Genomic DNA, 25,622 nt, shown 5'->3' on the forward strand with positions numbered 1-25,622 from the left:
GAACCACCCATCAGGAATAGTAAAAAAATAAATACATAGTATTAAAAACTGTAGTGAAATTAAGTGGCTTGATGAGAAAGGGGAGAGCAGGCATTCACAGACAGGTTTAGAACATAATCAGTGTCATTGTTTAAGAGAAATCGGAATGAAGTCATTAGAAAAGCATCTGATTCATCACAAGATGCAGCATTGCAGAAGGCACAAGCTATTCCTCTCACAATATCGAACATATATTCATTGCTACTGTGACTTTTATCCATAACATGCCTTTTGATCTCCCAAGTTAAGGGAGTAGGATGATAAAGGATGGGTAAGAAAACTAAAGGCCAAATTTTCAAGCTTGCTCTGCTCCTGGTGAGCTGCTGAGGTGTCACAAAAGCAGCAGAGAGCGGTCACATTTCCCTAGCTAGGGATTCCCCCAACATGGAGAAGTCCTCTGTGGTTGTAGAGCCACCATAGGGACTGAATTGGGGCGGGGGAGGAGGAGGGAACAGATGTTGCCAGAACATGGTTCTAAGATGGCTAATGATCTTTGGTGGTCATTTCCAAGTAGCATGGTTTACAGCAATCTGGGTCAGGGATTTGGCTCGTATGGAACAAGATGTGGCTGGCCTCAGTGTGGGAATTGTAACCAGTTCCCTGATTAAGCCCTTCTCCCCACACAGTTGCTACAACTGAGAAACTGGACACCTTTTTTTCAAAAAAACCAAAGAGGGTCCCAAGGAGTGAAATTATTGGATTCCAATAATTGCATCCGACGAAGTGGGTATTCACCCACGAAAGCTCATGCTCCAATGCGTCTGTTAGTCTATAAAGTGCCACAGGACTCTTTGCTGCTTTTACACATCCAGACTAACATGGCTACTCCTCTGATATTGGATTCCAGTCCACATGTCAAATTCAATACTTCTGTAAGATAAATCCTCCTCTGGCAGAGTCTTTTAGAACTGAGGTATGGGCATTATGATGGTGCTGAGAGGCTATTTTCATTGTGGCAACATGTAGGAGCTCCAGTCATGAGCCAGGACCTCATTGTGCTGGGTGCTGTACAAATACAACAAAAAGATGGTCCTTGCCACAAAGAACTTACAAATACAAAAATGAGAGCTGCATCTGGTTTTTGTGACTAAAAAGTGAAGCAAAAAGCTTGAACAAAATCAAATGGATGGTTGGTCTCATTATCAGCTAATATTTGTTTTAAAGCAGCCGGTGGAAGAGAAAAATAAAGAAACTTTATGTGTTTGTGAGAAGAAGGAGCGTTTATTTCACATTATCTTGAATTTTACAGAGGACCATGCTGAGCTTCAAATTTTTTAATGTGTCTGATAATGTTACAATAAGTTTGTGAATGAGACTCAGGTAGAGTGTTCAAAAGCTTCAGCGAGATGTTCTTATCTTTGCATAATTCATGCTAAATATACAAACACATGTAAATTGCCTCATTCCTCCCCGTACTTTAAATGAAGTGGAGTAATCTACATTCTAAATAAGATTAAAGCTCTATAAATCCTGCTAATTCGATTGTTGTATCAATACAAAATAGTTCTCTGTTTTCTGGGACCATAACGCCCTCCAGTGGCAAAATGAATGCTCCAACTGAAGCTTTGAAGACAATCTCATTCTGCAGCATATAAAATATAGAACTCTCAGTCTGGCATCTTTTATCCAGTGAACTGGCATTCGGTAATCGCTTTGCAACCTATTTATTACTTACACTGCTATTATAATAATATAATATTGATAGTTTGGGGGAATGGTTCTCTAATTAAGGCATTCATGGAGGTATTTGTTCCCAAAAGCCTGCAGAAAGTGGATGCATCAGAAATATTGTTAGATTATTGTGGCTGCTGAATTTGGGGGAATAGCACATCCAATAATTCATTTTCCAAACAAGCACAAATATTGGCCATACTCAAATATATGACTAGGGACTAATATTGTGTACAGTCTTCATGCTATTTGAGTATTCATTTGCTCATTCCCTCCCCTTGCTGCTGCTACCCCAAGTTAGAAGTGACAGAAACTGATGTGTGCTCCTAGCTGTGCCATGACGTGCCTGGCCAGCTGGGGCTCATTGGCCAACTGCTAGCTGAATGTTCCCTACCTTTCCAGTCTCTAGGACCCCGCTGGACAGGGAGAGGGGAAAAGATCTCCCTGGGACCTTCAAAAGGGAGAAGTGAAGATTCCCTACCCCAACCCCAAGTAGGTCACAGCATACTTCCTCATCTTGGGACTCTAGCTGCAGAGGTGAAGGTCTCCCCACCAGGCCTCAAAGGACAGAAGGAAGTGTCCTGTAAGCAGCCCTCCTCACAGAACTACTTCCCAGCAAATCCCAGTTTGATCCTTTCCTTAGCCTTGAGTCATCTTCTGGAGGGGAAGCTCAGTGACTTATTTTACGTCTTTCCCTAATGTTTTCAGGGACACACATGCTAGTTCCCTCTCGGATTCACCATGCGGCTGATGTACTCCCTGGAGAGGTAAGGGCCTATTGCAGAGAAGAGACTGGGGAAAATCAGATTTGGATTACAATCATTTTTATGCTGGTATTTCTCATACACTACCCCAGTACAAGTAGTTTTGCTGCTGGAAGAAAGAGCAAAAATTTTCCATATATTCTGAACCAATTGTTTTGAGAAACAAAGAAACAATTGCATTAGGATGCCAGCGCGCAGATACACTGTTTAGGAAAACATTTCCCAGCAGAGAAATAATTCAGGAGTTCTCTTTTTCCTTGTTCTCTGTAACAAATGCTACTTTATAAAATACTTATGAAAACATTGCCCTTTCCTCAGAAATATTATTCAGTGAGCTGCTGACTATCCAAGATATTGACAGACTTTCCCTTCTGCAATACTCAGGGGTAGTGCTAGGACCATGAAGGGATACAGTCCATCTGACTAAGCATTTGATGATACAAGGCCTGGTGCTGCAAGATGCTGAGCAAAGCACTTGCAACTCCAACTGAAAACAAAAGAATCTGAGGGCATTTCGTACCTCACAAGTTCAGGCCCACAATGAGTAGGATTGCTTATATAACCCATCTCTTTTGATTTACTTCTCTAGGCAGTGAGCTAATTAGATCCCATCATACCAAAAATACTTTCAGATACCTGGTTTGGTACCAGTAAATCCCAGCTCTTTAATTTCTTGGAGTTTTTTCTAATATATCTTTACAGACAGCCTCTCTCGATGGACTAAACTTTCCTTACTACTACAATTTGCTTTCAGCCAATTTGTGTTAAGTGCCTCCAAAAAGGAGTAAAGACATGGGTTGACATTTTCTAGTGTAGCTGAGAAGGGATTGGTGAAAATACACAGTAGCAAGGAGTGAAAGGAAATGTAGCTTTCTTTGTATCTTCCTCCCCAATCCTGGGGCTGCAAGAGTGTCGGTCCAGTAATTGCTGTAAATTAGAACAGCCTGTAGGCTGCTCTAACTTGTTTCAATTGCTACTGGCACCCGGGGGCTGTTATTGCAGCCAATAATCTGTCAGGGTAAGGGAGTCCTGTCCATGCCCCCTTTGCTGCCTACTGTGGACAGGTCATAGTAGGGTTCCACAACACATGGAGAATACACCAGTGGCCAATTAAGGTAGGCTTAAGTCTGCTTTGGACTTGAGAGGTGGCACAAAGTGATCCTAACACACCAGTGAGTGGGGACATCATTAAACTTAGGGACTTCCATTGTAGTAGGTACTGTACATCAAAACTAGAGATCCTAATAATGATGCAATACATTTTGTGGTGAATCCTGTCCCCACCCACAGCTCATGTAAACACGGTCATGTAGGGAGGAGTTCTACAGAGGATGGAGATTGGGAAAGGCTACTCTTCCTCATGTGATCATGAGCCCACCCATCCTACACCTCCTCTCTATATTTGTGCATAATGTTATGGAACCCTTGCATGGGCTTCCCGTTTCTTACCCGTTCCCCCCACTCCCGCACATGGGATGCCAATGGCTGCAGGAAGGAGAGAGGACTGGATTTGTTAACCGAGTCCCTTTACCTCCACCCTTCTCCCTGAAAACAAAAAAAATACATGTGTATGCGTGCGCTCATGTTAGAAGAGTTATGCTGTATGTGTGCTAGTGCTGTACCTCATTTACATCAGTATAAGAGAGAGAAGAATCAGGCTCCTATGTCACTTAATCTCTCTACCTCATTTGCTTTCACGTGTAAAATTGAGAGGATAGTATTTGGCCTGTCTCACAGGAGTTCTGCAAAGTTCTGTTCACAAGGTATGTATAAAATGCACTGAGATTCCCAGATGGAAGTTGCTGTACAAGTTATTATTACTGTTAACATCCATTGAAAACAATAGAAAAGGATCCTAGTTGGGAACCTTGCCAGGAGATGTGTCTGGCTCAGTGGCTTCGGCCTAAGTAGCACAGCTCAACATCAAGACACGTATTAATCTAATGGTTCCATCGATTCACAGCATATCCAGGTTAAATGAAGCAAATGTCATTTGACTGTTTTAAATTTTGTGCTCATTAAGACACGTTTAAAAAGCAGAGAACTTAAATGGATACTCTACACATAGCCATTTGTACTCTGGTTAGGTATTTTGCAGCAGAAAGAGAATACCCCTAGATTGCTTACAGTTCAACTATGCTCTAAGATTCCACATGATACTTAGGCATAAGGGAACCAATAAACAAACAGCCTTATTTTTCAGTTTCCCTGGCTTCTGTGGGCTTTACTCAGCTCCATGGCTCTATTTTCACTTATATTCTGTCTATGAGCCTGCAAAATGGTGGCTATCCCATGGGTAGCACATCTCTTCTGTGGAGTCATCCAAGTGAAAAGTGTAGTGTAGTTGCTAGAGAATAAAGGTTGACATTTATCCTACTGGGAGTGGACTGGACCAGGCAAAATAAAAACTAAATACAAAAATCTTTCTGGTAAGAGAGGGAAAGCATATTCCTACAGTATATGTCTGGACAGCAGGCACAATTTTGTATTTAAATGTGCACAGAGCAAATATTTGAAATAAAAACTATTTGGGAGACAAATTATTTGAAATAAGAACTCCTCCAGCCAGTTGCTCCATGCCTCACATTTAAACAATTACAAAATAAGAAGGAGTTTGATTTAGTTATTCCTTTAAATAGGAGTCAGACAAAACTTTGGTCAAGGAGGAGTGTTATCAATATAGATAGCTTCTCCATGCAGTCTGTCACTCTTACAACTACCAGGGAGCAGATCCTCAGCTGGTGTAAATTGTCATAGTTCCACTGGCATCAATGGAGTTATGACAAGTTGAGCCAGCTGAGGATCAGACCCTGCATATTTTTCTATTGAATGAATGTCCAAACCCAATTAAAAATATCCTTTGTGAGGTTAATTACTAAAACACGTGTGACAAAGGAAATTAATGGCTTTTGCTTTCACTAGCATTCAGAGAAGTTTCCCAGAGTTACATAGAAAGAAAAAAACATTATCTGCATGCCTATACAGCACCTAATTTTAGACAGTTCAATAAAAAAATGATATAAAGAAAAATCTTGAAGTATTAGAGATATCATCATAGAATTTTATGACCAGGTTCTTCTTGTTCTTAACTATTGTGACAAAGTTCCTTCTCTACCTTGGTGGGTCCTATGCTTATTGGCAGGTTTGCTCACCTCAGTGATCTTCCCCACAGTCTGGATCAACTCCTCCTGTGTCTGATCAGGAGTTGGGAGGTTTGGGGAGAACCTGGGCCAGCCCTCTACTCCAGGTTCCAGCCCAGGGCCCTGTGGATTGCAGCTGTCTATAGTGCCTCTTGCAACAGCTGTGTGACAGCTACACCTCCCTGGGCTACTTCCCCATGGCCTCCTCCAAACACTTTCTTTATCCTCACCACAGGACCTTCCTCTTGGAGTCTGATAACACTTGTACTCCGTAGTCCTCCAGCAGCACACCCTCTCACTCTCAGATCCTTGTGTCTCTTGCTCCCAGCTCCTCACACACACTTCCTCTCCTCTAGCTCCTCCCCACCTGACTGGAGTGAGCTCCTTTTTAAACCCTGATGCCCTTATTAGCCTGCCTTGATTGGCTGCAGGTGATCTAATCAGCCTGTCTGCCTTAATTGGTTCTAGCAAGTTCCTGATTACTGTAGTGCAGCCCCTGCTCTGGTCACTCAGGGAACAGAAAACTATTCACTCAGTGACCAGTATACTTGCCCTCTACCAGACTCCTGTACTCCACTGGTTTGGGTCTGTCATACTATGTATATTATGCTAGTGCCCAGGGACCTAACCAAGATCAGGGACCCATTGTGTTCAGGGCTCTATACGCATGTACTAAGAGACAGGCTCTGGCTCCAAAAACTTGCAATCTAAATAGATAAGATAGGCAAATGATAGAAGAACGGAAGTATCTTTGTTTTACTGAGGGGAACTTGAGTCAAAGAGAGATTAAGTGGAGATTGGAATTTATCCAATTCAATCCAGGATAAAAACAGTTGCTCTTATTTGATATGCTTCACTGGACCTAATCAGTTGAAAGCCTTTGGTAACTCTAATTAAGGATTTTCTGTTAAGACTTGCAGGCCAAAATTTTTATATGCTTGGCCAGCCTTACCCAGCATATGAATGATGCAATCTCCTTGAAACTATCCCTGTTTGTTTCATACATAGGAGAAGGTAGTCCACTGAGATTTACAAAAATCTTGCTCTCTGAGCTAGTAGGGGAACAGGATTATGATAAACTTCCACAGACTTCACAGGATTGTTGGCAATATTCATGGATTGCCTGCTCTCAAGAACTGAGGAGATAAATGCATCAGGACCTGAGAAGCCATAACTATTGGAATGTGGAAAAGACTGTAAGGACCACAAGAAGGCAGATATAATTTTAAGTCTGATACAGCCAGGATTTTCTTTGGGAACCAAATTTTTTTTCTGGATCAGGCAGCTCTTATGAAAATAAAGTTCAGTAAATAAATTCAGTGATTTCAGTGATCTCTTTAATATTTTTTTAATTTCTATTCTTGGGGAGTTTTTCTTAAATAATAGAACAAAACAAATAATTAAGAATAAGAGATTTTGTCATTGATTTGTTTTCCTCTTTTGCTATCCAGAACAGCTTAAGATATTCTGACATTTGTTATTCAAATGTATTCATAGACTAGGGATTTTCTTTTTTATCCCTGGTCTGTTGATTGTTTGCAAGCAGTTCATTATAAATATTTGATATTCCAATTGAAATGTAAGCCCTGTCGATTAGTTTTGATTGGACACCTACCATAGGTCACACAATACCATTTTTATTACCGAGCATAATTCTTAGATTTACTTTTCTGGCCCACATACTTGTGTTTACAAGTTCAGAATCTGCATTATGTAAATATTCTCTAATATTAACTTAAAATTTATCAAGTCTGTAAACATTCCTGCTAGTAAACCTGTATGGGATATTCTATTTTGTGGACATTTTTTAAAATTATCCTCTCAACTCTTCAAATACTATTTTATCCTAGTTAAGTTCTTATACCACCCACATCAACACAGTACTCAAGCAACTCTCACGTGCTGTTTAATCTCGCTCTCATCATCTCCCCAAGGGAGGATTGTGCGTGCAGTGGAGGTATTGTGTGGGAGAGTTCTATTTTGTTTTTAATGTGCATTCTCCTAGGTGATTATATTGGAGAAGGCGAGCTGAAGAAGTGTGCCTTGCACACAGAAGGTGCAGAGGTGTGGGATGGTCCTTAATTCTTATGGGAATTCATTTCATAGTCTGACTAGCCCTGAACAAATTTCAGTTTCCTGCCCAGACAAGCATACCCCATAGGGAAATTAAAAAAAAACCTGTTTTCTCTTGAGTTGATTTTTTGTAATCTCTTACAGCGGCAGTTTCAAAATCCCCTGAGTATAAAGAAATAACCAAATGGTCTTTGGCAACAAACAAATAAAAATATCCAGCAATGTTTTAAAAGCTTTTCAGATAACAGACTAATGGAAGTATATACAATATATCAGCTTTTGAGTCAATTTGCAAGACTCTCCAAAATCATTCTCCTCCTGAATATTAATGTTTACAAAAAATGTTTCTTTACTGTTATAGCTGCAAGTTATTTAAAATAGGGTACTTGTTTTCATGGGACAAATAATGAGTCTAGAGTCAGACACTGTATACTGTTCAGGCACATAGTGAAGAATAGCCAAGGGAGTTTTCAGTGACGCCCTATGTGAAGACCAATACATCTTTAAGAAAAAAATACAGGAAGATTTGGAATGTTGAACTCTCACAGAAAAATGACCATAAAACACACCATATAACCTGCAGGCAACCACTTATCTCAAAATGATTACTCCATATCTGATCTCTCAGTCATTGTCCTCAAAGGAAACCTGCACAACACTTCTAAAAGACAAGCATGGAAACTTATATTCAAACCTTGCTAGTCATTAAGAATCATGGATTTAATAATGACACTGAATTTGTGGCTTATTACAACAATCTGCAACCCCCTAACCCCTCTGCCACATGCCACCTTTTTTTGTCCTATAACTGCAGAGATGTTAACTGGCCATTTCACCATGAATGGTCTCTTCCGATATGTGTAAACTGTTTAGGCTAAACAATGTGTTCCACCTTGTATTTAGTCTTGACTATCTGTGTACCATTTCCAGACCCGAAGAACAGGTTTATCTATACAGTTTGAAAGCTTGTCTCGTTCAACAACAGAAGTTGGCCCAATAAAAGGTATTACCTCACCTACCTTGTCTCTCTATAAGAATTAAATTCTTTAATGAACCTTTTATCACAGCAAGTCTTAGGGTTCAAAAAGTGAAGCCTGAAGCATCTAGGGGAAAGCAACAGGAGGGATTCTCAAATGGCTATTAAATGGTAAATTTTATGAAAATGAAAGCAGAATGCATTTGAAGCCCAATCAGTGGTGCAACTGCTTTAATAGGCAGCAGGTTTAATTAACAGGCAGCAGATTTAAAACAAATAAAAGAAAATATTTCTTCACCCAGTCAACCTGTGGAATTCCTTACCAGAGGATGTTGTGAAGGCCAAGACCATATCAGGATTCAAAAAAGAACTAGATAAATTCATGGAGGATAGGTCCATCAATGGCTATTAGCCAGGATGGGCAGGAACGGTGTCCCTAGCCTATGTTTGCCAGAAGCTAGGAATGAGCGACAGGGGATGGATCACTTGATGATTACCTGTTCTGGTCTTTCTCTCTGAGGCACCTGGCACTGGCCACTGTCAGAAGACAGGATACTGGACTAGATGGACCTTTGGTCTAACCCAGTAGAGCCATTCTTATGTTCTTATCTAGGTATAATTATGTAGCTCTTAGAGGCTCTAACCCTTAGTTCCTGCTCTGAATAGCTTGTGTTCAAAACAGGAAAGACAGACAAAGGTAGGAGAAAGGAATACAACATACAAGCTGAAGGTTGGGAATTGAGGCACAGAAAGAATAAATGATTTCCCAAAGTCACACTGGAAGTCTGTGGTAGAGTTAAGAATTGAACCTAGAGCTGAGACTCTCAATCCTTTCCTTTAAAACACAAAGACTTTTTTTCTCCTCCCAGGTATTCCGAATAAATTTACCCAGTTGGTCTTGACATGGTGTGAGAACAGGAAGGAGTGTGGGAAAATGAAAGTATTACCTACTAGAGTACTGTTAGAGCAGCTTTATGGATGGTCTGAGAGGAGTTCCTCTCAGTGGGAGGAAAAGGGTCATAAATGAAGGAATTGCCAATAAGCAGGCTGAAGACCTATTTGTGAGGGAAGAGGAGATATTTAGCTTCTGGCAGCTGTTATTCATGTTATTTCTCATCATGACTTTTCTTCAGCAGCAATATTAACAACTCCTAACTCCTTTTTTATGGCAACTGTGATCATTGATGGAGTCTGAGGTGTGAGACACAAGAGTAAGGTGACCAGATATCCTGATTTTATAGGACAGTCCTGATATTTAGGGCTTTGTCTTATATAGGCTCCTATTACCCCCCAGCCCTGTCCTGATTTTTCACACTTGCTATCTGGTCACCCTTCACAAGAACAGGATTATGATGATCTCACGTACTAGAGGACAAATGCCCTGCTTGACGTGCACTACACACAAACAATAATGGAAAGGTTTCCTTGGTCTTTTCTTTGGGTAATGGAAAACAGTGAGGTGTTTGGTCTCCCCACCACTTTCACAATAGCCATAGAAACATGCACCACTGCTAACAGAAATATGGGTGGGGCAAAGAGTACAACACAAAGGGGTAGCAATAAACAAGGGCAATGTATTACAGACAGGATCTAGACTATAGCTACTATGAGATGCTGCCAGGTAATCCATTAGTAATGATGGAATTTATTGGGAAATTTGAATCTACAATCTTTTCTTTTAAAGTGTGTATTGGTGTGTCTGTCTCTGTCAACTGCCATTTCAGGGAAGTATAATTAGGAATGGCACAGATTCTCTGCTATGCTACTGCAGTCTGTGGGGCAGATCCTCAGCTGGTGTAAAATTGTCATAGTTGCACTGACTTCAGTGGAGTTACATGATTCACAACAGCAAAGATTAGGACCCTTATGTTTCCAGTGATGCACATTTAATGGTATAGAACTTTGGTCTTTGATACAGGATATTTTTTGATAAATGATCTTTCTGTGTTTACTCTCACTTACTCTCCTCAGCAAATTGTATGAGAATGGATGTAAGCAGAAGTGGGGCTGTCACTTTTAATTAGTATCTCTCTTCTAGTGACTGCCTGTATTCTCTAATGTGTCTATTTCCATATTTGTTCATCCATGTCTCTACAGTACATTGCTAATAGCATTGCATTTTCACAGAAATCACAGTTCCTAAACACATTCTTTAGTGTAAAACATTGAACGTTGCTTCTACAGTTCTTGAAATCTATAATGGGGTAAATTCAAATAGTAAGAAAGAGAGATTGGGTATTCTTCAGAACACAATGGATAAAAAAGGGAAACTCTGTTTTTTCTGCACTCAAGAAAACACAGAAGAGGTTTGTGCATTTAAGCCACCTTCTCACCCAATGGTTCAGCAAGCCGCTGTCTTAAAACAATCACTTTAAAGGATCCCAAAGTTTTCCAACAGAATATATTTTGACCTTTACTCAGGAATACTCCAATGGTGAGAATATAGGACTCATCACCAAGTTTCTCCAGATGAAGTAATATTAACAATGATACCTACTTCTTATATTGCATCTGTAGACATGCTTATGTAAGTCCCAAGGGCAGTGTGAGACAATTAGATATTGTTGTGAAGCACTTTGAGATCCTGAGATAAGAAAAGCTAGTGAACTGAGTGTAAAGTATTTTTATCTCAGCAGCTGATTTCTGCAGAGAAAGAATTTAGTGTATTTATAGAGATAAGTTACTACTAAACTGTATTCCAAAGATGCATCCTTCTCATCAATATGTTCAAAGCCTGAAGTTTTCTGGCTTAAAAAGTACTATCTTTGTAAGGGCTTGATTCCTCTCTCACTCTTCCTAACTCAGATTTCAAAATTATCCTCAGGGTCAGAAACTTTGGAATCACCCTTTACCTTGAACTGAACATTTCCCCTCACATCTCTTACTGTACCTGATCATTTGCCTGTCAAAACCTCCAACCCATTGCCAGAATATGTCCTTCCCTTCACCCTGCCTCTGCCGAAATGCAATCCCACTGTTGCCTTAATCACTTTCAACCTAGACTATGGGTAATAACAACCTCTTTTATGGTAATCAGAAACCCTTACATGTAATGGGCTACATTTACTCTTAGTTAATGTTGGTTTCTACTGGAGTAAACCAGGGTGCATGAACACTAGAAATGAAAAATGCATCTGGGGAGGGATCACAGTGGCCCAAGATATTAGCAATTGCCTTTTCAGTAGAGGACTCATAGAAGGCTAATTTAACCCCAAATGTGGATGATACTATTAAGGAATGGCCAGGTTGGCTGGTGGTGCAAACTGGGCTAGAGACAACAAAATGAAATTTGACAAAGACAAATATAAGATGCTACCCTTAGAGAAGAAAAAACGAATGCACAAATACAAAATGAGGGATAACTGTCTTGACAGCAGCTCATCTGAGAAGGATCTGGGAGTTGTAGTGGAGCACAACCTCAAAGTGAATCAGCAATGTGATGTTGTTGCAAAAAAAAATAAATAAATGCAATTTTAGGTTGCATTAACAGAGGCATAGCATGCAAGTCACAGGAGGTGATAATACCGGTCTACTCAGTGCTGGTTAGACCTCAGATGGAGTCCAGTTTTGGTCACCTCTGTATAGAAAGTATGTAGAAAAACTGAAAAGGGTCCAGAGGCGAGCGGCAAAGATGATCAGAGGGATGGAATGCAAGCTATATGAGCAAAAGATGAAAGAATTGGGTACGTTTAGTTTTAAAAAGAGGCGATTAAGGGGGGACATGACAGCAATCTTCAAATAGTTGAAAGGCTGTCATAAAAAAGATGGAGAAAAGTTGTTCTCTCTAGCCCAGTGTTTCTCAGACTAGTGCCACCACCTGTGTAGGGAAAGCCCATGACGGGCTGGGCTGGTTTGTTTACCTGTGGCAGCCAGTACATCCCTTGGCCTGCGCCATTTCCAGCAGCTCCCATTGGCCTGCAATGGCGAACAGTGGCCAATGGGAGCCGTGATCAGCTGGACCTGTGGACGGGGCAGGTAAACAAACTGTCCCATCCCATCAGGGGCTTTCCCTAAACAAGCGGTGGTCCCAATTTGAGAAACACTGCTCTAGTCACAGAGGGCAGGACAAGAAGCAATGGGATCAGACTACAGCATAGCAGATTTAGATTAAATCTTAGAAAAAACTTCATAACTGTAAGAACATTAGGACAATGAACAGACTGCCTAGGGAGGTTGTGAAAGCTTCTTCACTGGAGGTTTACAAAAGGAGACTGGATAGCCATCTTTCCTGAATGGTTTAGAGACAACAAATCCTGCATCTTGGCAGGGGGTGAGACTAGGTGACCCTTGAGATCCCTTCTAACCCTATAATTCTATCATTCCTGTCGCAGCTTCTGCTGGAGCTGCTGTTGAGATCATAGCCTTCCTCTTTAGTGGAAATGGAAGAAAGCAGCAAAACCATCATATGCTTTCTGCAGGGAATGGGGGTCTTTCAGGTGCAGTTTGCGAAACCAGGCTTATGGGTCAAGCAACAAGCTATCCCTCACTCTCTGTCATCTACAGTCACACCTAAACTACTTCTACATTCAATTATAAATTATCTTTCTGAATTTTAAATGCTCCACAAACTTACTTCACTTTGGAAACTATCTACTGTACCTTCTCCCACATCCACTTACTTCTCTCCCGAAAGGAGAGAAGGATCACAGAGTCACACATGTGTTATGGAAGGTCTGCATAAACCATAAACATTGCGACTTACTCTTTCATAAACTAAGATCTGATTAAATTGGCTCAGGTTTCATACTTATTACATTCAAAGAGAAGATTATAGATGTGGTGCTGCTAAACGACCTATCATCAGCATAACTTTCTTTTGCGAGTGTGTGAAAACAACTTTCCTCTTTCATATTCTGCAGAAGATTATGGTGTAACCTGTAATTTCCAAATTAGATTTAGAAAGGAAATACTAGCTTAAATAGGAACTCCCCCACCCAATGGATACAAATGGCATGGTGGCATAGTGGTTTATATGCTTCACTGCTATTTAGGAGAGGTGAGTTGGATTCTTGGACCTTCTCATGGGATGGGGTGAATTTATAGAGTGGAACAGATTCAATAAAAATGTTATCCTTTGGACATCTCTTCTCTCACACAGCTTTCTTCCTCCTGTTTCCAATTGCCATAACACCTCTATGGAAACTACAGCAATTACTTATACGGAATTGTAATATTAGTCTTCAGCACTTTATGTATTTGTAGTTGTCTTTAATGAGATTTAGTGGGTGAGAAACTGAAAAGCCAACACCTTTTATGTGCCAACCAACTCCCTATATCATCGCCATCGGTCCATAGACCACAGTTTGAGAATCTCTGCCTTAACAAAATGGTTTGTTCCATGTATTTCCTTTATGAGCATCAGGGTTTGATTCCTTGGTCTGGTATTGCAATCATTAAGCTCGGAATGCTGAGGCCCTAAAGAAACACCATGATTACTTCTTGCAAGGTGATGGAATGCCTCATATAATTCAACAGCCTTGGCTCCAGCCAAGTTTTTTTACTGAAAGGATGGTGGCTGAGAGAAATAGGACCTTGAGTACAGAGTGTAAAACAGGGGGAAATAGTACATTCCTGGTGCTTAGACAGACTTGTGGAGAAAGCCCCAGCTATTATTAAATGCAAAGACTGGCAAATCTTAACTCCAGCAAGGCTACTTCTAGATCTTGTTTTCTTTTCTCCTAAAATGTAACTACTATAATAAATCACTTTGGTTAAAAGTGAGATGTTAATACTGATTGTGTGTGTCAAGCACTGGCCAAGGATACTTGCAACATACATTTAGGAGGGAACAGCTAGTAAATTAAGTCTAGGTGCAAAAGTAAAGTTATCACACCAGTAACCGATGAGTTCTGGTGGATGTGTAATTTTAGCTACTCAGATTATTATGAGATCACTGCTTTAGCTGAATTTTAGTTCAGGAGTTATAGTCAAATGACAGAAATATATAGGCAGCCAATTATCAGGGGAGCCAGGGGAGCACATAGATAATAGCATTAGGATCTGCTGGATAGGTTTGTCTCTTAAAAGGACACTGCAAATTGTAATTCTGAAGTGTCACCCTGAATTTATGACATATAACATGGCTTTGCATTTAATCATTTAGAAATTGTAATGTTTGTTGAATCTCATCACATCAGGCTATAACTAACACAATGAGATGCAATGTTACATAGCGCAAGTCAGGATTTCAAGTGATGCACACTGGTTGTCAGGCAAAAATATCCACAGACAATTAGGATGACACCAATAAATGGAAATGGAGTGCAACAAAAAGCTTTTCCATTTGGTTTGCTGTCCCTCTGGGGTAACTAATGCTACATCATAATTATTAAATCCAAAAGCAAAATAAGATCAGCACACTCTAATGGTTTCAGCTAGGCTAGGAAGAGAGTGAAAAAAGAGTCAGACGATGAGTGTGTAGTGTAGCCAGCATGCATTACTGACCAAACAGTGCAATTTGGATGGCTCATTGGGTATATGCCAGACTACCATTTGGAATATCTATGCTAAAAAATAGATTAGTATAACCAAATAAAATCCTTTTTTGGGGAATACCTGTGTGAAAACTCAAGCAGGACACGGGGTGGTGACAGAACTCTTGGGTTTGTGGTTCAAATAAGAAATAACAAAAACAAACAAAAATTAATTCAGTGAACATGAACTTATTTCATGGATTCTAAGGATCAAAGGAACCCTTATGATCATTTAGTTTGATCTCCTGCATAACACAGGCCAGAGAATTTGAGCAATTAATTCCTACTTCAGGTCCATAACTTAAAAGTCTCTCTCCTAGACAGAATTTCAAATAAGTTTCCTATCATTAGCATTTTCCTCTCATCTCAAAATGTTCTTAACCCAACATAATCTAGAGTGGGAGACACCTCAGAGCTCACTTATCTTATAGCCTCCAGGATAGACTAATTCCCTTCAGCTGAGCCCACCCACTGCTGGTTTCTATGGCATTCCAGCAATGAGGGCTAACAGCTGAGATAATTTCTCTGTTCAAGGAGAAGGAATTAACCAATTGCCAATGATCTACATGCCCAGCACAACCAAAGAAATATAATAGAAGACATCCAGATATATATTATCCCCTCTGTTAACACTGATTAATTTTTATGATATACGGAAATTAGCCAGTGCTGGAACCCCAGTTTGAGAAACACTGCTCTAGGACTATAACAGTCTAGAGGACATGTCAGGTTTGCTATAGCAGAGTGATAGGAAACAATATACTTTTCTTGGACAGTATTTTAGAAACATGTGGAGGAAAGGCAGTGGGGTGACTTTTCTTTCCCATTCTCCTGTGCTAACAGAAGTGCCAATTTTAACATATCAGGGAACTCAAAAAATGAAACAACTTGTTAATCAAAAAGATCAGAGGCTACCTAATGCTACTTATTTTTGTCTGCTTCAGTGCCGTTTGATGGTTCTGGAACATAAGGGCAAAATGCATTCACAGTGCTGCCTATATATGTGCTAACTTTCTGAAAAGAATGTTGCACAAACTGCAGTAACCGTAAGAACGTTAAAATCAAAACAATAGCATAGGCTGTAATGCTACAGGAAGGGGAAAGCAGAGGGATGGGGATAATGGAAACATCACACTCAGATTTGTCTCCCCACCATGTACCCTCGGCTTATTGACTGGAAAATGCCTCAAGTCAGCATTGGGTTGTTATAATAGGCTAATGGCAGTGATGCGGATGAAGAGCTGATGTCTGGTTATTTGGAAAGCAAATACCCTTGGTAAGACAAAACACAAGAAAGAAGCCGACTTAAAACTCTCTGTGAAGGAACACTGACAGATGTTCCTGTAACCCCCTCTGCAGCAGATGGAAGAACAGATCTTATTGCTAGTACCTGTAGAGCTTTCTCTCAGGAGGATGGAAATGAAGCAATAATGGTACAGCTAGCAGCGAACTTCACATTCAAACTAACCGGGTACTGCTTCTTTTCCCACATGGAATCCAAACTTCTGAGGCTTCTGAGCTGTTTATCTCAGTGTCAGAAAATTAATGCCCTGTCCCTGGGGAAGTCTCTATTAGTTCTGCCTGAATCAGAGTTGTCTTTTCATACCCACAGGGCATTAAACAAAGGGGAAAGGAAAACAATGCCAAACCTTTGTGCAAGCTTTTATTTGTGACTAATAAAAATGACTTTCAAAGGTTAAGTAAAGCATGCGAGTGATAGGTAGCCAACTGAGTCTTCATTTTATGCCCTATAAAAGGACCTCATTTTCAAACTAATTTTCCAGAATGACATTCCTCCCCTAGGATAAAGCAAAGAATGCAGGGAACTGTTTGAAGAAATTGAGGTCTAGGGTAATCAAACATCTTCATGCTTGTTATTCGTCTGGCAGAGCTATATCTGCTGGCATCTCTTATTCTGCTCTTCTCCAGGAAGTTCCTGAATAAAGGGATGAGAATAACCCTCATTGCTAGCACAAAACCAGAGAAGATCTGGATTTCAGTACATCTGCTTTTGCAATGTTTACTTAGGCTACAGCAGGGTGACCAACTGCTTGGGTTTACAGGTACAGAAATGTCAGCTGCAATGCCTGACAACAACCATTTGGAAGGCCCTTGGGTAAAGCAACAGAGTGAAGAAGGATTTAAATCTTCTCCCCTTCATCTCCTATGTAACTCCTACCTTTCAGGATATGTCTACAACACTGTGATAAAAAACTAGGGCTGTTGATTAATCACAGTTAACTCACAAAAATTAATCACCATGAAAAATTAATCCCAATTAATCACACTATTAAACAATATAATACCAATTGAAATGTATTAAATATTTTGGATGCTTTTCTACATTTTCAAATATATTGATTTCTATTACAACACAGAATACAAAGTGTATAATGCTTACTTTATATTATTTTTATTACAAATTTTTTCACTGTAAAAATGTTAAAATAAATAGTATTTTTCAATTCACCTCATACAAATATGGTAGTCCAATCTCTTTATCATGAAAGTGTAACTTACAAATGTAGATTTTTTTTTGTTACATAACTGCACTCAAAAACAAAACAGTATAAAACTTTAGAGCCCACAAGTCCACTCAGTCCTACTTCTTGTTCAGCCAATCACTTACACAAACAAGTTTGTTTATATTTATGGGAGATACTGCTGTCTACTTTTTATTTATGTCACCTGAAAGTGAGAGCAAGCATTCACATGGCACTTTTGTAGCTGGCATTACAAGGCATTTACCTGTAATGGCATTACAAGGCATTTACCTGTCAGATGTGCTAAACGTTCATATGCCCCTTTGTGCTTTGGCCAGCATTCCAGGGACATGCTTCCATGCTGATAATGCTCGTTAAAAAAATAATGCATTAATTAAATTTGTGACTGAACTCCTTGGGGGAGAATTGCATGTCTCTTGTTCTGTTTTACCTGCAATTCTGCATGTATTTCAAGTTATAGCAGTCTTGGATGATGACCCAGCACATGTTAGTTTTCAGAACACTCACACACCAGATTTGGCAAAACACAAAGAAGTTATCAAAGAGGAGTTTGAAGAACAGCTAGCCAAAAATTCAAAAGGTAATAAAATGTTTTTTAAGTACATCAGAAGCAGGAAGCCTGCTAAACAACCAGCAGAGCCCCTGGATGATCGAGACAAAAAAGGAGCACTTAAAGATGATAAAGTCATGACAGAGAAACTAAATGGATTCTTTACTTCAGTCTTCACTGCTGAGGATGTTAGGGAGATTCCCAAACCTGAGCCGGTTTTTGTAGGTGACAAATCTGAGGAACTGTCGCAGATTGAAGTGTCACTAGAGGAGGTTTTGGAATTAACTCAATATTAACAAGTCACTGGAACCGGATGGCATTCACCCAAGAGTTCTGAAAGAACTCAAATGTGAAGTTGCAGAACTATTAACTAGGGTTTGTAACCTGTCCTTTAAATCGGCCTCTGTACCCAACAACTGGAAGATAGCTAATGTAACACAAATATTTAAAAAGGGCTCTAGAGGTGATGCCAGCAATTACAGACCGGTAAGTCTAATGCTGGTACCGGGCAAATTAATTGAAATAATAGTTAAGAATAAAAACTGTCAGACACTAAGGGTACGTCTACACTACAGGGTAATTTCGAATTAACTTAAACTGGTTTTATAAAACAGATATTATAAAGTCGATTGCACGCGTCCACACTAGGCACATTAATTCGGTGGTGTGCGTCCATGGTCCAAGGCTAGCATCGATTTCCGGAGCGTTGCACTGTGGGTAGCTATTCCGTAGCTATCCCACAATTCCCGCAGTCTCCCCTGCCCCTTGGAATTCTGGGTTGAGATCCCAGAGCCTGATGGGGCAAAAATCATTGTCGCGGGTGGTTCTGGGTACAGCCTCACCCCTCCCTTACTGAAAGCAGTAGACAACCATTTCGCTCCTTTTTTCCTGGATGAACTGAAAGCAAACGCCATAGCACAGCAAGCATGGACCCTGCTCAGATCAATAGTGCAATCGTGGATGTTGTAAATACCTCGCGCATTCTCGTGCAGTCTATGGTGAACCATGAACTGCAAAGGCAGGCAAGGAGGAGGCAGCTACGGCAGTGCGGCAATGAGAGTGATGAGGACATGGACACTGATTTCTCCCTAACCGCTGGCCCTCACGCTTTGGAGCTCCTGCTGGTAATGGGGGAGGTTCTACCCATTGAACACCAATTTTGGGCCCGGGAAACAAGCACAAACTGGTGGGACCGCATAGTTTTGCGAGTGTGGGACGATTCGCAGTGGCTGCGAAACTTTCGCATGCGTAAGAGCACTTTCTTTGAACTTTGTGACTTGCTTTCCCGTGCCCTGAAATGCCATAATACCAAGATGAGAGCAGCCCTCACAGTGGAGAAGCGAGTGGCAATAGCCCTCTGGGAGCTTGCAACGCCAGACAGCTACCAGTCGGGAATCAATTTGGAATGGGAAAATCTACTGTGGGGGCTGCTGTGTTGCAAGTTGCCAAAGCAATCATTAAGCTGCTGCTACGAAAGGTTGTGACTCTGGGAAACGTGCAGGTCATAGTGGATGGCTTTGCTGCAATGGGATTCCCTAACTGTTGGGGGGCGATAGATGGAACCCATATCCCTATCTTGGCACCAGAGCACCAGGGCACCCAGTACATAAACCACAAGGGGTACTTTTTAATGGTGCTGCAATGGTGCTGGTGGATCACAAGGGACGTTTCACCAACATCCACATGGGATGGCCAGGAAGGGTTCATGATGCTCGCGTCTTCAGAAGCACTGTTCTGTTTAAACAGCTGCAGCAAGGGACTTACTTCCTGGATCAGAAAATAACAGTTGGGGATGTTGAAATGCCTGTTGTTATCCTGGGTGACCCAGCCTATCCCTTGATGCCATGGCTCATGAAGCCATACACAAGCAGCCTGGACAGTGGTCAGGAGCTGTTCAACTACAGGCTGAGCAAGTGCAGGATGGTGGTAGAATGTGCATTTGGCAGTTTAAAGGCTTGCTGGCGAACGTTACTCACTCGCTCAGACCTCAGCCAAAACAATGTCCCCTTTGTTATTGCTGCTTGCTGTGTGCTCCACAATCTCTGTGAAAGTAAGGGGGAGACCTTTATGGCGGGGTGGGAGGCTGAGGCAAATCACCTGGCCGCTGATTACGCGCAGCCAGACACCAGGGCGATAAGAATAGCTCACCAGGAAGCGGTGCACATCAGAGAAGCCTTGAAAACGAGTTTCATCATGGGCCAGGGTACGGTGTGACTGCTGTGCTTGTTTCCCCTTCATGAACCTCCCCCGCTTTATTGACTCCTCCTGTAAGCAACCCACCCTTCCCCTTCGATTATAGCTTGCTTATGGAAATAAAGTCACTATCTTTTAAAAAGCATGTATTCTTTCTTAAAAGTCATTCCCTGTAAGCAACCCACCCTCCCCCTTCATTTAAAAAGCATGTAATTATAAAAAGAGGAAGAGAATTAACAAGGTATCCCGGGAATGGTTTGGGAGAAGGATAGGAGGGAAGGAAAAGGCCATTAAGCACATTTCAATGTAACGACAGCCTTTTGGTTGGACTGTCCGTGGGGATGGAGTGGGCTGGTGCACAAAGCTTTCCCCCATGGGTTCTTACACGTCTGGGTGAGGAAGACATGGAACATGGTGAGTAATGAGGGTGGTTAAACATGGGCAGCAGCGGCACTCTGTGACCCCGCTGCTCCTCCTGAAGATCCACCAGACGTCGGAGAATGTCAGTTTGATCACGCAGCAGCTCCAGCATTGCATCCCGCCATGGCTGATCTTCCTGTCACCACCTCTCATCTCGAGCATCTCTCCTATCCTCACGTTCACTGGCATCTTTCCTGTACTTTGCTACCACGTCCTTCCACTCCCTCAGATGAGCTCTTTCATTGCGGGTTACTTCTATGATTTCTGAGAACATTTCATCTCACGTCCATTTCTTCCTCCACCTTATCTGAGCTATCCTTGGGGATGTAGTAGGAAGGCTTGAAAAATGTGCAGCTGCATGAGTGGGGGAAAATAGAGAGAGAAGGATTATAAAAGGTACATTTTACAGAACAATGGTTATACTCTTTCACAGTGAACAACACTATTCACCTTACATAGCACATGTGATTTCACTACAAGGTCGCATTTGGAATCTTTTAATATTGAGTGCCTGCGGCTATGGTGTTATAGATCAACACAGATGCAGGTCCGGGCATCACAATTCAGCTTGCATGCTGTCATGGTAAGGCATACCTTCTACCTTTGCTGCTTCTTTCCTGTTAACAAGGAGCAGCAGACGCCAACCCCTCCCCCCCCCAATCCAATTCTCTAAAATTGCTTTACCCCTCCCCCCACTGCATGGCTGGTATCATGGAAGATCACTGCTAATCACCAACCTTTTTCCCTCCCCCCCCCCCCCGTGTGGCTGGTAGCTGGGAAGATTCCTGCTGGCCAAACGCTAAAAAGCTCAGCGCTATCCTTCCTCCCCTCCCCCATCTCTCTGTCCCCTTACTTCAATTCCTTAATTTCAACCAGGTTACCATGAACGATATCACTCTGCTGAGGATAACAGAGTGAGATAAAGAACGGATGTTTCTTGAATGCCTGCAATCACCGGGACCATACGCAGCTAGGCTTTGTCATGCAATGATACCCGATTACTTGCTACATGCATGGCGTGGTAAAGTGTCCTACCATGGTGGACGGAACAAGGCTGCCTTGCCCAGAAACCTTCTTCAAAGGCTTTTGGAGTACCTCCAGGAGCTCTTCATGGAGCTGTCCTTGGAGGATTTCCGCTCCATCCCCAGACATGTTAACAAACTTTTCCAGTAACTTTACTGGCTGCTAATGCATCCAAAGCCCTCATGGCAAATCAATCATTAAAAAAACGCTTGCTTTTAAACCATGTTTTATATTTACAAAGGTACACTCACCAGAGGTCGCTTCCATGGCTTCATTGTCTGGGCTAGTGGCTTGGGAGGGCTGGGAGGGTAATTCTGTCTGAGTCACAAAAAGCTCCTGGCTGCTGGGGAGAATGGAGTGCTGTGTGCTCTCTGCAAGCTCTTCCTCCTCTTCCTCTTCCTCTTCCTCATCTTCCCCCTCCGCTGAATCTTCATCCATGGTTGAGATTATAACCCCCACCTCGGAATCCACAGACAAGGGGGGGTAGTGGTGGCGCAGCCCCCTAAAATCGCATGCAGCTCAGCGTAGAAGCGGCATGTTTTTGGCCCTGACCCTGATCTTCCCTTTGCTGCTTTGGTTTTCTGGTAGGCTTGTCTGAGCTCCTTCACTTTCACTCTGCACTGCACTGAGTCCCTGCTGTGGCCTCTCTCTATCATGGTCCTGGAAATTTTTTCAAAAGTTTTTTCATTTCGTCTTTTGGAACGCAGTTCTGTTAGCACAGAATCCTCTCCCCATACAGCGATCAGATCCAGTACCTCCCATGCGGTCCATCCTGGAGCTCTTTTTCTATTCTCAGGAGATTGCATTGTTACCTGTGCTGATGAGCTCTGCGTGGTCACCTGTGCTGATGAGAGCTCCATGCTGGCCAACAGGAAATGCAATTCAAAAGTTCGCGGGGCTTTTCCTGTATACCTGGCTGTCATAAACAGATAGCTAAGGGTTAATGTCTCTTTCACCTGAAAAAAAAGTAACCTGAAGCACCTGACCAGAGGACCAATCAGGAAACAGGATTTTTTTCAACTCTGGGTGGAGGGAAGTTTGTGTCTGAGTTCTTTGTTTTCTGCCTGAATTTCTCTCAGCTAGAGAAGGATTTTTCTATTTCCTGCTTTTCTAATCTTTTGTTTTTCAGTTGTAAGTACAAAGAGATCAAATAGTGAGTTATATGGTTTTTTTTCTTTTGTATTTACATGTCTATAGTTGCTGAAGTGCTTTGAATTGTATTCTTTTTGAATAAGGCTGTTTATTCAATATTTCTTTTAAGTAATTGACCCTGTATTTGTCACCTTAATACAGAGAGACCATTTGTATGTATTTTTCTTTCTTTTTATATAAAGCTTTCTTTTAAGACCTGTTGGAGTTTTTCTTTAGTGAGGAACTCCAGGGAATTGGCTCTGCAGCTCACCAGGGAATTGGTGGGAGGAAGAAGTCAGGGGAAAACCTGTGTGTGTTAGATGTACTAGCCTGACTTTGCATTCACTCTGGGTGAGGGGGGGAGAGAGATTGACTCTCGGTAATTCTGTTCTCCAGGCTGGGAACGGGGAGGGTGGAATCCCTCTGTTTAGATTCACGGAGGTTGCTTCTGCTGGAAAGGTATAACAAGTGGGGTTCCGCAGGGGTCTGTTTTGGGACCGGTTCTGTTCAATATCTTCATCAACGATTTAGATGTTGGCATAGAAAGTACGCTGATTAAGTTTGCGGACGATACCAAACTGGGAGGGATTGCAACTGCTTTGGAGGACAGGGTCAAAATTCAAAATGATCTGGACAAATTGGAGAAATGGTCTGAGGTAAACAGGATGAAGTTCAATAAAGATAAATGCAAAGTGCTCCACTTAGGAAGGAACAATCAGTTTCACACATACAGAATGGGAAGAGACTGTCTAGGAAGGAGTATGGCAGAAAGAGATCTAGGGGTCATAGTGGACCACAAGCTTAATATGAGTCAACAGTGTGATACTGTTGCAAAAAAAGCAAACATGATTCTGGGATGCATTAACAGGTATGTTGTAAACAAGACACTAGAAGTCATTCTTCCGCTTTACTCTGCGCTGGTTAGGCCTCAACTGGAGTATTGTGTCCAGTTCTGGGAACCACATTTCAAGAAAGATGTGCAGAAATTGGAGAGGGTCCAGAGAAGAGCAACAAGAATGATTAAAGGTCTTGAGAACATGACCTATGAAGGAAGGCTGAAGGAATTGGGTTTGTTTAGTTTGGAAAACAGAAGACTGAGAGGGGACATGATAGCAGTTTTCAGGTATCTAAAAGGGTGTCATCAGGAGGAGGGAGAAAACTTGTTCACCTTAGCCTCCAATGATAGAACAAGAAGCAATGGGCTTAAACTGCAGTAAGGGAGATTTAGGTTGTACATTAGGAAAAAGTTCCTAACTGTCAGGGTAGTTAAACACTGGAATAGATTGCCTAGGGAAGTTGTGGAATCTCCATCTCTGGAGATATTTAAGAGTAGGTTAGATAAATGTCTATTAAGGATGGTCTAGACAGTATTTGGTCCTGCCATGAGGGCAGGGGACTGGACTCGATGACCTCTCGAGGTCCCTTCCAATCCTAGAGTCTATGAGTCTATCTCTCCAGGAACACCTGGGGGGGGGGAAGGGAAAAGGTTTATTTCCCTTTGTTGTGAGACTCAAGGGATTTGGGTCTTGGGGTCCCCAGGGAAGGTTTTTTGGGGGACCAGAGTGCCCCAAAACACTAATTTTTTGGGTGGTGGCAGCAGTACCAGGTCCAAGCTGGTAACTAAGCTTGGAGGTTTTCATGCTAACCCCCATATTTTGGACGCTAAGGTCCAAATCTGGGACTAGGTTACTGACATGAGTGGCAGAGTTGGGAGAGATATAATATTCCTACTGGCTTCTGGATTCTATTTTTCTTTTCTCTGCTAGGGGCTTTTTAGCAGAGAGAAACAGTTTGGTTTTAAAAGGGAACCAGAGATAATTTTTTTTCTCTGCTCTCTCTGGCAGCTGTGGCTTGCATATTAAGCAAGCAACCATTAAGAGACTGTTAAGGGTCTTTTGTCACAATAGCACTCCCATTAGGAGGCAAATACCAGCACTATATACATGCAAATAAAGTGGTTTTTCTGGTTTACTTTACATTGAAAAAAATTAGCTAGGAAGAAAGGGAAAAAGGCACTGTTGCTAGGCAGACCCCAGGAGGCAACAGAGCCTGCAGTTCAGAAGGTAAACACCGGAGGGCACCCCAACACAAGAAAACAGGAACCATGCCTACCAAGACAAAAATGGAGGCCAGAGAACAAATCAAAGAAGCTGAACACAGGCGAGAACTGGAAAAAAGACTACAAGAGATGGAGCTGAGAGAAAGAGAAAGAGAGGCAGCCTACAAAAGAGAGCAAGCAGCCAAAGATGCAGACCACCAAAAACAGCTGGAACTCCAGAGGGAAGCCCACCGACAGGCCATGGAATTAGAAAAGGCTAAGCAAAACACAGCCAACCCTAACAACCCTGCGCCAATGATTGTTCCAGAGCACAGGAAATTTCCCACCTACAAGGCAGGTGATGACACCGAGGCCTTCTTGGAAAATTTTGAAAGAGCCTGTCTTGGGTACCGCATCCCTGAAGACCAGTACATGGTAGAATTGAGGCCACAGCTCAGTGGACCTTTAGCAGAAATGGCAGCTGAAATGCCTAAGGAGAACATGAACGACTATAAACTTTTTCAAACCAAGGCCAGATACAGAATGGGGATAACCCCAGATCATGCCCGTCGGCGTTTCAGAACCCAAAAGTGGAAACCAGATGTGTCATTTCCCAAACACGCCTAC

Source organism: Gopherus flavomarginatus, chromosome 6 (genome assembly GCF_025201925.1).
Source record: "Gopherus flavomarginatus isolate rGopFla2 chromosome 6, rGopFla2.mat.asm, whole genome shotgun sequence".
Taxonomy (NCBI): Eukaryota; Metazoa; Chordata; order Testudines; family Testudinidae; genus Gopherus; species Gopherus flavomarginatus.